General features: G+C 38.2%; 1 protein-coding gene across 3 annotated transcripts in view; it reads left to right on the top strand.

The window, feature by feature from the left end:
- The window catches only part of LOC123879574 (translational regulator orb2-like), a 66,791-nt gene that overhangs the window by 815 nt on the left and 50,812 nt on the right, over positions 1–15,164 (top strand). Inside the window, exon 1 of one of the 3 annotated variants that reach the window (XM_045927358.1) lies at positions 659–675. The exons of the other annotated variants lie outside the window; for them this stretch is intronic. The gene's annotated coding sequence lies outside the window, so the exon portion shown is untranslated. Of the gene's footprint in view, positions 1–658; positions 676–15,164 lie in introns of those variants that run through there. 3 annotated transcript variants of the gene reach the window in all.

Here is a 15,164-nt window from a genome sequence, read left to right as displayed (position 1 = left end):
GTTTTTCAGTGAATTTTCTATGTGAGATGATAACTTATAACGACGTCAAACAAAACTACCTCTACCATATGATTTTCATTAGAGGTGGTTGAATTTCAGTTTCTAATGACATGGATGCGAATTTCCAAGAAAACGTAGTCGGTTTTCATAATTTTCAGACAAAATTTAAGTATTTTTCTATGTAATAGTATACATAAGAAGTGGCCTGGGTAAGCTTAGTAAATCTGACGCGTGGAAGCCTGAAGAACCATATAAGGTGCCCTGAAAACTGTGCTTTTACACTAATTCTAATGGAAAATCATGTTTTTCGGTAAAATTTACATGAAAAATGCCGATTTCGTGTGCTTTTACACACCTTTGGATGGTGCTTGGAAGAAAACTCATGTTTTTCATGAAAAATCAGCGTTTTTAAGTGAATTTTCTATGTGAGATGATAACTTATAACGACGTCAAACAAAACTACCTCTACCACATCGATGCCTCTACCATATGATTTCATTGGAAGCGATTGAATTTTAGTTTCTAATGACGTGGATGCGAATTTTCAAGAAAAAATAGTCGGTTTTCATGATTTTCAGATAAATTTATGTATTTTTCTAAGTAATAGTATACATAAGAAGTGGCCTGGGTAAGCTTAGTAAATCTGACGCGTGGAAGCCTGAAGAACCATATCAGGTGCCCTGAAAACTGTGCTTTTACCCTAATTCTAATGGAAAATCATGTTTTTCGGTAAAATTTACATGAAAAATGCCAATTTCTTGTGCTTTTACACACCTTTGGACGGTGCTTGGAAGAAATCTCATGTTTTTCTTCAAAAATCAGCGTTTTTTTTCAGTGAATTTCGTGTGTGAGATAATAAAACTAAGTACACTTATAGTGCCGCCAAACAAAACTGCCTCTAATCATATGATTGACATAATACGTGATTGAATTTCATACTTATCGTATGACGTGGATGATTTAGGGGAAAATTGTAGCATTTTGCTCATAACACGTAAGAAATAACCGCCAAGGAAGCCTTAAGACCCATATCAGCTGCTCCGAATATCCCAATTCTAATGGAAATTCGTAATTTTCTCATGGTTTTCGTGGATTTACGTTATTTCCAAAAACGAGACAATTTTGGAAAGCAAATCACGTGAACGAAAAGTGCCATTTTTTAACCCCCGACCCAAAAAGAGGGGTGTTATAAGTTTGACGTGTGTATCTGTGTATCTGTGTGTCTGTGTATCTGTGTATCTGTGTATCTGTCTGTGGCATCGTAGCGCCTAAACGAATGAACCGATTTTAATTTAGTTTTTTTTGTTTGAAAGGTGGCTTGATCGAGAGTGTTCTTAGCTATAATCCAAAAAAATTGGTTCAGCCGTTTAAGAGTTATCAGCTCTTTTCTAGTTTTCTTGTATAAAAGAAGGTTAGATAACCGTTAGGTTCTTAATATTATGTCAATTGACAAATGTCAAGCTGTCAAGATGGACGTTGCCTAAATACATAATTATTTATTTGAAAATGATGTTTTGGAAAACTCAAATACTTTGGATCGTCGGGGGTGTTATAAATTTTTAATTTACACTTGTACGTTTTGGAACAGACGAAGAAAATTCATGATATTCATAATTTTACGATTTCATTGTTATTCATTAGAAAAAAACAGCGTTTTTCAGTAAATTTTCTATGTGGAACGTACCTAGTTTCGTATGAGTTATGGCATGATACGAAAAGTCATTTGTGGGAATGGGTATAATCTTTTATAACAAAATTCCTCAGCCAATTTTGGACTTGCCTTTACACAGGTTCAAAAAATCTATTAAAAATATGCTCCTGAGAAAAGCATATTATACTATCGAAGATTATGTAAATGATAAAAGAGCGTGGATTTGACCTGCAATTCGCTCCAGCAATGCGCGGGACTTCAATTGCTTTTATACATGGCATAATATTGTATGTCAAATCTTTGAAAAGAGCAACCGCCGAGTTTCTTGCTGGTTCTTCTCGGTAGGAAAGGCATTTCGAACCAGTGGTAGATTCTTTTGACGATTCAAAAGTACTTGTAAAAGTCTAATTGAATAAAAATATTTTGAATTTTGAATTTTTTGAATTTTATGCAAGAAAAAAACCGGCCAAGTGCGAGTTAGACTCGCGTACCGAGGGTTCCGTCTACAATCGTATTTTTTCGACATTTCACACGATAAAGAAACTATTACGCTGAATACTGTAATTTTACTCTAATTTTAATGATATCTCATGTTTTCATCGTTTTCTGGCAAAAAATACCAATTTCATTTGCTTTTTCACATCTTCGCACGGTATTAGGAGGAAAACATGTTTTTGAAAAGTTACACGAAAAAATAGTGTTTTTCAGTTTTTCTGTGAGCTAATAGAACTTAATTTTTCAGTAAATTTTCTGTAAGCTAATAGAAAGGACGCGAAATAAACCTTTAGTTATATGATTTTAATGTATGATTTTAATGATTTCTAAAGAAGTACGAGAATTTTCAAGAAAAATAGATTTCATGGTTTTCAGGTAAAGTCGTAGTATTTTTCTATATCACACTAATATTATGAAGGCGAAAGTTTGTGTGTATGTGTGTATTTATGTATGTGTGATTTGGCTGAAATTTGGAATGGAGATAGATAATATCCTGGATTAGCACACAGTCAGTCTGTCAGTTTCCATATATATGTACATTCTAATGGATACCCTACCGGCAGTCTTGCCACCAAGCGATTTAGCGTTCAGCGTAGAAACCGATAAGAGGTTATAGGTATGATAAAATCCACCATACCCTAAGTTAGATTGCATTATCACTTTACCACCAGGTGAGATTGCAATCAAGGGCTAATTTATAATGGAACTAGAGGATGCCCGCGACTTCGTCCGCGTGGATTTAGGTTTTTACAGAGCCCGTGGGAATTGTTTGATTTTTCTTGATAAAAAGTTGCCTATGTCAATTACAGGGACGCAAGCTACCTCGGTACCTTTCATACAAATCGGTTAAGCGGATGGGTATTTAGGAATCCTGTGGGAACTCTTTGATTTTCGGGGATAAAAAGTAGCCTATGTCCGTCCCCGGGATATAAGCTAACTTTGTAGCACATTTCGTCAGAATCGGTTAAACTGTTGAGCCGTGATAAGATAGCAGACAGACACACTTTCGCATTTATAATATTACAGTATGGATTTAAAAAACTTATAGATATTGTACGTATCTTAAAAGGTTCGGGTGTCCTATAAAATGTATGGTATAAGTTTTTGCGATTTATGAAATTTTTAGCATTTCCCTCGCTGACTGTAATATAATTTATCGAAGTTTGGGAAATAGCTTGAACAGTTTGAAGCTATGTAGGACGAATTCCTGTATCTAAGTGGAAATTTCTATTTTCCAAATTGGTTAAGATGGTTCTAAGTTTTCTTGACAGACACGACGGATAGATGGACAGACAGACAACAAAGTGATCCTATAAGGGTACCGTTTTTCCTTTTGAGGTACGGAACCCTAAAAATTAGTCAAAATAATGAGTTTGACGTGATTTACTCGCAAATTAGTCGATCCTAATATAACTAATTTCTTAAACTGGACCCTTTCAAGTAAAGATTTTTATATAAACATGTGAGGATGATACTGCCATTGTCGGAATTAGAATGCCATAAGCCTACTTTCTTGTATGTATTAGTTTACAAATTGCGAAAAACCAAATTAAATTTGAATTTCGCGGGCAAACCCGTGTCATGCACCTTAAGGTCGTCAGTCCAGTGGGTTGGAGGTCCCATACTGCGTTTGCGTTTATAATATTAGTAGGATATATGGTTGTATATTTGTCAGTATAACTTAAAATTTAAAAAACCCCCGACACAAAAACCTCTATAAGAAAACTAGAAAAGAGCTGATTACTTTCAAACGGCTGAACCGATTATCTTCGATTATAGCTAAGAACACTCTCGATCAAGCCACCTTTCAAACAAAAAAAACTAATTTGAAATCGGTCTATCCGTTTAGGAGCTAGGATGCCACAGACAGATACACAGATCCACAGATACACAGATACACACGTCAAACTTATAACACCCCTCTTTTTGGGTCGGGGGTTAAAAATTAACCTTGTAAAAACACCACACTCGGCCGACCTCCGTGACCCAGTTACATATACACCTACCAATCGATCCACCCCGTTGTATGACATAACATAAAGTTTTTTTTTTTATTGAATGGCTTTCGTATTCGTCAACCAACAAACGTGCATCATCATCATCAGCCTGTGGAAGTCCACTGTTGGACATAGGCCTTCCCTATAGAGCGCCACCACGCCCGGTCCTCAGCCTTCCTCATTCAGCCACTTCCCGCCAGCCGCTTTATATCGTCGGCCCCTTTTTTTTTGTAATATTGAATGGCTTTCGTATTCGTCAACCGATAAACGTGCACCATTATCATCATCATCAGCCTGTGGACGTCCACTGTTGGACATAGGCCTTCCCTATAGAGCGCCACCACACCCGGTCCTCAGCCTTCCTCATCCAGCCACTTCCCGCCTGCCGCTTTATATCGTCGGTTCTTTTTTTTGTAATATTGAATGGCTTTCGTATTCGTCAACCGATAAACGTACATCATCATCATCATCATCAGCCTGTGGAAGTCCACTGTTGGACATAGACCTTCTCTAAAGAGCGCCACCACACCCGGTCCTCGGCCTTCCTCATCCAGCCACTTCCCGCCAGCCGCTTTATATCGTCGGTCCATCGTGCTGGAGGGCGTCCCACACTACGCTTGCTTAAACGCGGTCTCCACTCAAGGATTTTCCGGCTCCAACGGCCATCGCCTGTGTGTACAGGCATGGCTGTCTACTGTCACTTGGCACCTTTTGTGGGCGAGTGCGGCTCGCACTTGGCCGGTTTGTAGGGTTTCGTATCTCAAAAGGAAAAACGGAACCCTTATAGGATTTTTTATTTATTTATTTGTTAATAAAACACATTTACAAAGTGTTTGAGATCACTGTGTTGTCTGTCTGTCTGTCCGTCTGTCCGTCGTGTCTGTCAAGAAAACCTATAGGGTACTTCCCGTTGACCTAGAATCATGAAAGGTAGGTAGGTAGGTCTTTTAGCACAAGGAAAGGAATGAATCCGAAAACCGTGAATTTATGGTTAATTCATTAAAAAAAATGGGTTTACATTTTCAAAGTAAGATAACTATACCAAGTGGGGTATCATATGAAAGGGCTTTACCTGTACATTCTAAAACAGATTTTTATTTATTTTTATACATATAGTAGTACTATACGTATAGTTTTGATTTATCGTGCAAAATGTTGGAAAAAATACCCGAGTACGGAACCCTCGGTTCGCGAGTCTGACTCGCACTTGGCTTTTTTTAAGCAAAACAACGAATGTTTCGTTAGTTCGAATCAGAATCACACAGGAAGGAACGTCAAACATTTTGCAGTCAACGTAACGAAAGAACAATGGATGTTTGTATGCATTCTTCATAACTACCATTCGACATAGGTACCTACTGAAAGGCGAGTTTCAGATTTTTTAATTCAGATAAAATCTGCCCTTGACTGCATCTCACCTGGTGGTAAGTGATGAAGTCTAAAATGGAAGCGGGTTAGCTCGGAAGGGCTATGGAAGTTTTTATTAAATCCACACCCCTTTGGTTTCTACTCGGCATCGTACAGGAACGCTTAATTGCTTGGCGGCACGGCTTTTCTGGTAGGGTTCTTTTTTTCCTCTCTCGTCTGGCTTTACAAAGATTAGCCAATGTCAAGTTTGTAGTTATTTGTAACAAGTTAGTTAAACTATACAAGTGTGGACTCCGTCTGTGCCGGCGCTCGCCGACACACGCACGGCACCCCTTTAGAGCGCTTTCCAGTCAGTTTTAACAAAAAAAACACTCCAAAAAGGCAGAGCACGGCCGCCAGCTAACACCAACACAGACGAAGTCCTCTGGTAGGGTTGTGTTAGTATGGATAAAACAAGTTTATACCTAGTTGTCATCTTAATAGTCCATCTTAAGCTGCATCATAACTTCATCATCATCATGATCAACCCATTTCCGTCCCACTATTGAGTACAGGTCTCCTTATCAGAATGAGAAGGGTTTAGGCCATAGCCTGCCACGCTGGCCCAATGCGGATTGGCAGACTTCACATACCATTAACAACATGGAGAACTCTCAGGCATGCAGGTTTCCTCACGATGTTTTCCTTCACCGTTAAAGCAAGTGATATTTAATTGCTTAAAACGCACATAACTGAAGAGTTAGTGGTGCGTGCCCGGGATCGAACCCCCGACCTCCGATTAGGAGGCGGACGTTCTAACCACTAAGCTATCACAGCTTATCACAGCATCATAACTTGCTAAGGTCTAATTGCAGCCAAGCGCTAGTCTATAAATGAACAAGATAAAGTTGAAAATTAAAACCCGACTGCGATCGTCTTAGTAAACGCTGAAATATTATAGTAAAATTGTTTTTCTGTCGCTTGGTATATTTTAATGTTATCACACTAATATTATAAAGGCGAAAGTTTGTATGTGTGTGTGTATGTTGTGTATGTTTGTTACTCCTTCACACAAAAACTACTGGACGGATTGGGCTGAAATTTAGAATGGAGATAGATTATACCCTGGATTAGCACATAGGCTACTTTTTATCCCGGAAAATCAAAGAGTTCTTACGGGATTTAAAAAAAACCTACATCCACGCGAACGAAGTCGCGGGCATTAGCTAGTTTATACATAAGCTCAGAATTTTCTCTTCTTTCATTTGACATCCCACTCGGTACAATAGCAAAAAAAAAATTTGGAGACCTCCACTTTTTTGATGTAACATCCGTTAGGTCAATTTTTTTCGTATAAAATATAGCCTATGTCACCCGGGTCCCGGACCTATACAACAAATCAATTGACACCTCATTCATCAAAATCGGCCCAGTTGCAGTGGTTTAGGAACTACGGTCGAACACACAGAATCTGAATACATACATACATAGACTGCTAAAATCATAACCCTTCCTTTTGGCTTTGCCGCAGTCGGGTAAAAAATAGTTGGAATATCTTATAGGACGAGAGTTAAGAGAGGCGCTTACAATCACTTGCTGTAAAGTGATCTGTTATCTTATCTTTTATTTTATCTATCTTTATCTACTCTACTCTACATGCGTAGTAAAATTGAGAAATTAGTTTGGGCATAAAGTTTCTAAAATTTTATATTGTAAAAACTTTTAAACAAGCGTAACACCCCCGACAAGTGAAGGTTACAGTAACAAGAAAAGAGCTGATAACTTTCAAACGGCTGAACCGATTTTCTTGGATTATAGCTAAGAACACTCTCGATCAAGCCAGCTTTCAAACAAAAAAACTAAATTAAAATCGGTTCATTAGTTTAGGAGTTACGATGCCACAGACAGATACACAGATACTATGATGACTAGATATTTTGTTTAGATACTTGTTTTAAAATGGATTTTGTTGTTTTCTGTGAAAGGCAAAAATCGATAACCTATTTTGTAAAATACAGCCTGAGCATCTATTTTTTATCGCTTGACCACGGACTCTCGGTTTTTATTCAGAGCGAGCTGTATGTAAAGAAAATCACCCCATTGAGCTAGACCAGGCCAGCCGGGTGACCTAGATTCCCCGATGTAACCTGCCATAGCCCTTTTAACCCCCGACCCAAAAAAGAGGGGTGTTATAAGTTTGACGTGTGTATCTGTGTATCTGTCTGTGGCATCGTAGCTCCTAAACTAATGAACCGATTTTAATTTAGTTTTTTTTTGTTTGAAAGGCGGCTTGATCGAGAGTGTTCAATAATCCTATAATCCAAGAAAATCGGTTTGAAAGTTATCAGTTATTTTCTAGTTACTGTAACCTTCACTTGTCGGGGATGTTATAAATTAATTTACACATGTACCTGCATGAAATTTTTCAAAATTTGTGACAATTTGTTGCTTGATTTTTCATAGGCTAGGTACTTTAGTATAATATTATCACTACACATTATGGTTAGTGATTGCTGGACCACAGACTCTCGGCTTTTATTCAGAGCGATCTGTATATATAAAGAAAATCGCCCCATTGAAGCTGGCTAGGCCAGGCCAGCTAGGTGACCTAGATTCTCCGATGTAACCTGCCATAGCCCTTTTAGTTTAACGCTGGATCGTGTTCAAACGCTGTTTCGTCATCGAATAGAAAAAATGTGCGTAGTTTTCAAAAAGGCTAGAATAGAATAGAATAATATTCTTATTCAAGTAAACTTTTTACAAGTGCTTTTGCATCGTCTAAGGGGTCTAAGGAAAAGGTTTTCACGTGATTTTTAGGGTTCCGTACCTCAAAAGGAAAAACGGAACCCTTATAGGATCACTTTGTTGTCCGTCTGTCTGTCTGTTTGGCCGTCCATCCGTCCGTCGTGCCTGTCAAGAAACCTATAGGGTACTTCCCGTTGACCTAGAATCATGAAATTTGGCAGGTAGGTAGGTCTTATAGCACAAGTACAGGAATAAATCTGAAAACCGCGAATTTGTGGTTACATCATTAAAAAAAATTAAAACGTGTTTCAATATTCAAAGTAAGATAACTATACCAAGTGGGGTATCATATGAAAGGGCTTTACCTGTACATCCTAAAACATATTTTTATTTATTTTAATGTATAATAGTTTTTGATTTATTGTGCAAAATGTTGGAAAAAACACCTGAGTACGGACTCCTCAGTGCGCGACTCTGACTCGCACTTGGCCAGTTTTTTTTTTGTAAACCTTAAGGTGCACTACACGGATCTGCCCGTGAAATTCAAATTTAATTTGGTTTTTCGCAATTTGTAAATTAATAAGACAAAGTATAGGCTTATGGCATTCTAATAACGTCAATGGCAATATCATCTTCACAGGTTTATATAAAAATCTTTAGTTGAAAGTATCTGGTAGTGGCTTGATCGCGAGTGTCCTTAGCTATAATCAAAGAAAATCGGTTCAGCCGTTTGAAAGTTATCAGCTCTTTTCTAGTTACTGTAACCTTCACTTGTCGGGGGTGTTATAAATTTTTAATTTACACATGTATATTTACATGTCAGCCCTATTATAATCTAATTAAAAGTTTATGACCTTATAGTTTTTTGACCTTTTTTGACCTTATAGTTAAAATATAAACCTTTAGAGCCTCAATAGCTCAACCGGTAAAGGAGTGGACTGAAAACCGAAAGGTCGACGGTTCAAACCCCGCCCGTTGCACTATTGTCGTACCTACTCCTAGCACAAGCCTGACGCTTAGTTGGAGAGGAAAGGGGAATATTAGTCATTTAACATGGCTAATATTCTTATTTAAAAAAAAAGTTCATGATCATCTATTCATCAATTCAACAATCATCTATTAAAAATATGCTCCTGAGAAAAGCATATTATACTACTATAAAAGTATAGACTGTGAATGTATAAAATGTAAATGTATAAAAGCCCTTAAATAAATTAAAAAAAAAACCATAAGGTTTTTTTTTTTGAATGGTGTTGTCGGCAAAGACAAACCCCGCCGAGCCGCAGCAGGCCGCAACCACGTGACCTACATTCCGCGCTCGATGCGCAGTGCGGCGCCCTGATTGGCCGCGCCATTGTAGGCCTCGTGTTTTCCACTTTTTGTTTCCATTTTGTTTATATTGAGGTCCTTGTTTTAAGACCTTATTCTTAAACTAGCTGTGCCCGCGACTTCGTTCGCGTGGAATATTGACTTTTCGGGCAGCATAGACTCTGTACGTTAAAAATGTTCGCCGTGATTCTTTAAATTGACATAATTTTTTTATTTATGAACCGATTGACATGAAATAAACACTAAATGTTAAGTGAAGCTTACTACAATATATTAGTGAAAACCGTGTCTAAATCGAATAAGCCGTTTCTGATATTAGCGTGCACAAACACACAGACAAACAGACAAAAAAAAAATTAATTACAATTTCGGGTTCGGCATCGATATAATAACAACCCCTGCTACTTTTTATTTATATATTTCCATTGTACAGACACCGCTTTTCTACAATTTTATTATATGTATAGATGTAGTATAGAAGCAGGCGTTACTTTGCGGAAGTCCATGATATACAAGGAACCAAAAGCTTAATTTGCTATAATCCGCCGAACTAAAGAAATGTGTATGGTGCGACATGCACCGCCCGCCCTCCCACTGATAAACATGCAGGAAAATCCAGCCACCAAGCAAGCCACACGCACCACCACCACGCAGCACCACACAAATCCCAACACCACTCGACGCGCGTTTCGCCCCGACACCCGAGCCTCCTCAGGAGATGTAGACCTTACAATGCCTAATTGCCTAAAAGTAGACTAAGTCTAGTCTTTGGTTCCTTATTCTTAGGTTTTTTTTTTCCTCTCTGGTCTGGCTTTTACAATGATTAGCCAATGTCAAGTTTGTAGTTATTTGTAACAAGTTAGCTAAACTATACAAGTATGGACCCCGTCTGTGCCGGCGCTCGCCGACACACGCACGGCACGCCCTTAGAGCGCTTTCCAGTCAGTTTTAACAAAAAAAAAACACTCGAAAAAGTCACAACACGCACGCCAGCAAACGCCACCACAGACGAAGTCCTATTCTTAGGTTATCCTTAACTTTTATAATGTGAAGAATTCAGTAGGCTATGTATTATAGCCTAGCTTCTGCGCTAACCCGATACGGGCGAGCGCGGGTGACGTACGGGTGTGCGGGGCGACCCCCCGCCTCATACCCCAATTGCCATCTCAACCTTTCGCGGACTATAGATACAACTATTAAAAAAAAAAAAAAGGTTTATTTAGCTCCTATACAGAATCACACACAAAAACAAAGAAACAAGAATAAAAATAAAAATACAATTAAACTTGAATATTAAACAACAACACAAGGAGCTACAGGGATACTAAATGATGCCCGCGACTCCGTCCGCGTGGTTTTTTTTAAAATCCCGTGGGAACTCTTTACTTTTCCGGGATAAAAGTTGCCGAAGCCAATTTCCGGGACGTAAGCTACTTCTGTACCAAATACATAAATCGGTTAAACGGATAGACCCTTAAGAATCTCGTAGGAACGCTTTGATTTTCCGGGATAAAAAGTAGCCAATGTCCGTCCCCGGGATGTAAACTAACTCTTGACCTTTCATTAAAATCGGTTCAGCGGTTGAGCCGTGAAATGTAGCAGATAGACAGACGGACAGACAGATGGACAGATAGATAGACACACTTTCGCATTTATAATATTATAAGTATGGATAGTATGGTTTGTTTTTTTAAACCAAATTCTTCCACGCGTCCCTGGGAAAAAGCGACTTGACAGACAGACAGACGGACAACGAAAGGATCCAATAAGGGTTTCTCTTTTCCTTTTGAGATAGGGAACTCTAAAAATACAAAATGCAAGAGTAGGTTATGGTGCCGTGGTATACACTCTAATCAAAATGTTTGTTATTTCACTGATAACAGATAAGAGGTCATTAAACCAACAATAATTGGGTACCTAACGTACTCAAAATCACGACTTGTAATAGTTATCAGACCAATTATATTGTATCGCAATACTTTATTGATATTTTTTATGATGACAATTAAAGTTTCTTTTGATTTTAAACAGACTTTAAAACCAGACTTTCAAAATCTTACCTACTCTATGGGTTTTCGGATTTATTCCTGTACTTGAGCTATAAGACCTACCTACATGTCAAATTTCATAATTCTAGTTCAATGGGAAGTACCCTATAGGTTTTTTGACAGACACGACAGACGGACAGACAGACAGACAACAAAGTGATCCTATATGGGTTCTGTTTTTCCTTTTGAAGTACGAAACCCTAAAAACTGGTACGTCTGTGTTGGTGTTAGCTGGCGGGCGTGCTCTGCCTTTTTGGAGTGTTTTTTTTTTTTGTTAAAACTGACTGGAAAGCGCTCTAAGGGGGTGCCGTGCGTGTGTCGGCGAGCGCCGGCACAGACGGGGTCCACACTTGTATAGTTTAACTAACTTGTTACAAATAACTACAAATCTGACATTGGCTAATCTTTGTAAAGCCAGACGAGAGAGAAAAAAAAAAGATTTCTCTAAAACAAAAAAAATATTGTTTATAAGAGCAATCTCCCGTTCGTCGCAGAATCCGTAATCTAATCTTCAAGCATCAATCATGATAGTACATTACTAAGTACAAAACAATGATAAGAAATTAGGTACTTTTGTTTTTTTTTTTTTTTTTTTTAAAAAAAGAATATTAGTCATGTTAAATCACACTATATATATATTAATATTATAAAGGAGAAAGTTTGTGTGTGTGTGTGTGTGTGTGTGTGTGTGTGTGTGTGTGTGTGTGTATGTTTGTTACTACTTCACGCAAAAACTACTGGACGGTTTGGGCTGAAATTTAGAATGGAGATAGATTATACCCTGGATTAGCACATAGGCTACTTTTTATCCCGGAAAATCAAAGAGTTCCCACGGGAATTTTAAAAAGTCTACATCAACGCGAACGAAGTCGCGGGTATCACCTAGTGACTAATATTCCCCTTTCCTCTCCAACTAAGCGTCAGGCTTGTGCTAGGAGTAGGTACGACAATAGTGCAACGCGCGGGGTTTGAACCGTCGACCTTTCGGTTTTCACTCCACTCCTTTACCGGTTGAGCTATTGAGGCTCTAGTACTGCTTACTACTTACCATAATAATATACTCATTTTATCCCAAAAATCCGTCCCGTCCCATCCAGTAATCGTTGAAAGCTTTGCACTTGAAATAATACCGGCCAAGTGCGAGTCAGACTCGCGCACCGAGGGTTCCGTACTCGGGTATTTTTTCCGACATTTTGCACCGATTTCCGATAAATCAAAAACCATTATGCATGAAAATAAATAAAAATCTGTCTTAGAGTGTCCAAGTAAAGTTCTTTCATATGATACCCCACTTGGTATAGTTATCTTACTTTGACAATTGATATTTTTTAACCCCCGACCCAAAAAGAGAGGTGTTATGAGTTGACGTGTGTATCTGTCTGTGGCATCGTAGTTCATAAACTAATGAACCGATTTTAATTTACTACTTTTTTTTTTGTTTGAAAGGTGGCTTGATCGAGATTGTTCTTAGCTATCATCCAAGAAAATCGGTTCAGCCGTTTGAAAGTTATCTGCTCTTTTCTAGTTACTGTAACCTTCACTTGTCGGGGTGTTATAAATTTTTAATTTACACTTGTCTGGGAATAGAATTAGAAATTAAGTCATGCATTTTCAGCTTTTTTAAAATAATGAAGGTTCGGCACGCGTTGCCTCTCTCTCTCTCTCTATCATATTAATAGAGAGTTAAAATCTCCCGAAGTCGGGTAAAAAATGTGTTATTATTTAAGAGATACGGTCGGTATGAACAGATAAACTAGTTGTTAGCACAGGTGATAACCTACTTAGGAGAGAGTCAGGTAGGTACTGTTTGTGTAGTGATAGTACCTGTACAGATGGTCTACATGTACATTCTACATTCTAAAACAGATTTTTATTTATTTTTGCGCATAATAGTTTTTGATTTATCGTGCAAAATGTCGAAAAAAATACCCGAGTACGGAACCCTCGGTGCGCGAGTCTGACTCGCACTTGGCCGGTTTTTTATGTAGTCATGTAGTCACAGATTTGATGATCATCTCTCTGGCGTAGTGGCTCAATCTTATCAGCGGGAGGCTCCGGGTTCGATTCCCGGCTGGGGATATTTGGATTTTTTTTATACTTATTAGTAAACTAGCTGATGCCCGCAGCTTCGCCCGCGTGGATTGGTCAGATCCCCTGCAGCATCAGGATTGAGGAGTTGGACTCCAAATTTTTTATGAAACAATGTCGCGAAGTTCCTCTATCGATTAAAAAAGAAGTGACGCAAATCGGTTCAGAATTCTCGGAGATTTCGGTGTACATTGGTAGAAAAACACAACTCCCTTTTTGAAAGTCGGTTAAAAATGTAGCCTATGTTACTCCCTGGTCAATTCTCTACTTGTCTGTGAAAACCCCGTCAAAATCGGTCCAGCCGTTCCAAAGATTAGCCTTTTCAAACAGACAGACAGACAGACAGACAGACAAAAATTTTAAAAACGTGTGATTCAGTGTTGGTATCGTTCAAATAACCATATGAGCTTAATATGAGGTAGTTATTTCGAAATTACAGACAGACACTCCAATTTTATTTATTAAGTATAGATTTGGGAGGCTTGGGTCGTGGCTAGTTACCACCCTACCGGCAAAGCCATGCTGGGAAGCGACTTAGCGTTCTGCTACGATGCCGCGTAGAAACCAAAGGGTTTAAGAAAAACTACCATACCCCTTCCAGGTTAGCCCGCTCCCATGTTAGACTGCATCATCACTTACCACCAGGTGAGATTGCAGTCAAGGGCTAACTTGTATCCAAACAAAAAAAAGATCGTGATCGAATGAAAAACATATTGTTTTCGCATCGATAAGAAAAAACACCATAATAATGTAATATTAAATCAATAGACTCGCAAACTATACGTCAGCTTTGCACGGTGATCTGTCTCTCTCGCACGCTACAGTTTAGAAAGGGACGGGCGATCATTTTCACATTTCCATCATGGCGGCGGCCTTGAAATTAACTGCCTGATAAGAACTGAAAACCAGGTACTTTTGTGTTAAAATTTCAGTTGATTTTACCGGAATGAACGCAGAATGCGGAGGGTTATGAGTTTAGCCGTCTTGTATGTTTGTTTGTGAGTGTATGTATTTATTTTCTCGAAAAGAACTAAAGTTCACTTGCACGAGAACAATTTATTTTATTTATATTTATTTAAACAAATAAAATAAAAAATAAAAAATTATTTATTTATTTATTTAAACAACCGAATTGCTTACCTAATACTATGACAAAGAGTTAAATACAGGAAAGACTTAACAAGATAAAGTTGAAAACTAAAACCCGACTGTGATCGTCTTAATAAACGCTGAAATATTACAGTAAAATTGTTTTTCTGTCGCTTGGTATATTTTAATGTTGTAGTACCTACATTTACATTTATGAGCTCAGAATTTTCTCCTCCTTCATTTGACATCCCACTCGATACAATAGCAAAAAAAATTTTTGGAGACCCCCAACTTTTTTTCATGTAACATCCGTTAGGTCAATTTTTTCGTATGTCACCCGGACCTTTATAACGAATCGATTGACACCTCATTAAT

The sequence above is a fragment of the Maniola jurtina genome, chromosome 28 (assembly GCF_905333055.1).
Source record: "Maniola jurtina chromosome 28, ilManJurt1.1, whole genome shotgun sequence".
Classification (NCBI taxonomy): domain Eukaryota; kingdom Metazoa; phylum Arthropoda; class Insecta; order Lepidoptera; family Nymphalidae; genus Maniola; species Maniola jurtina.
This window is presented reverse-complemented; position numbering and strand designations above follow the sequence as displayed.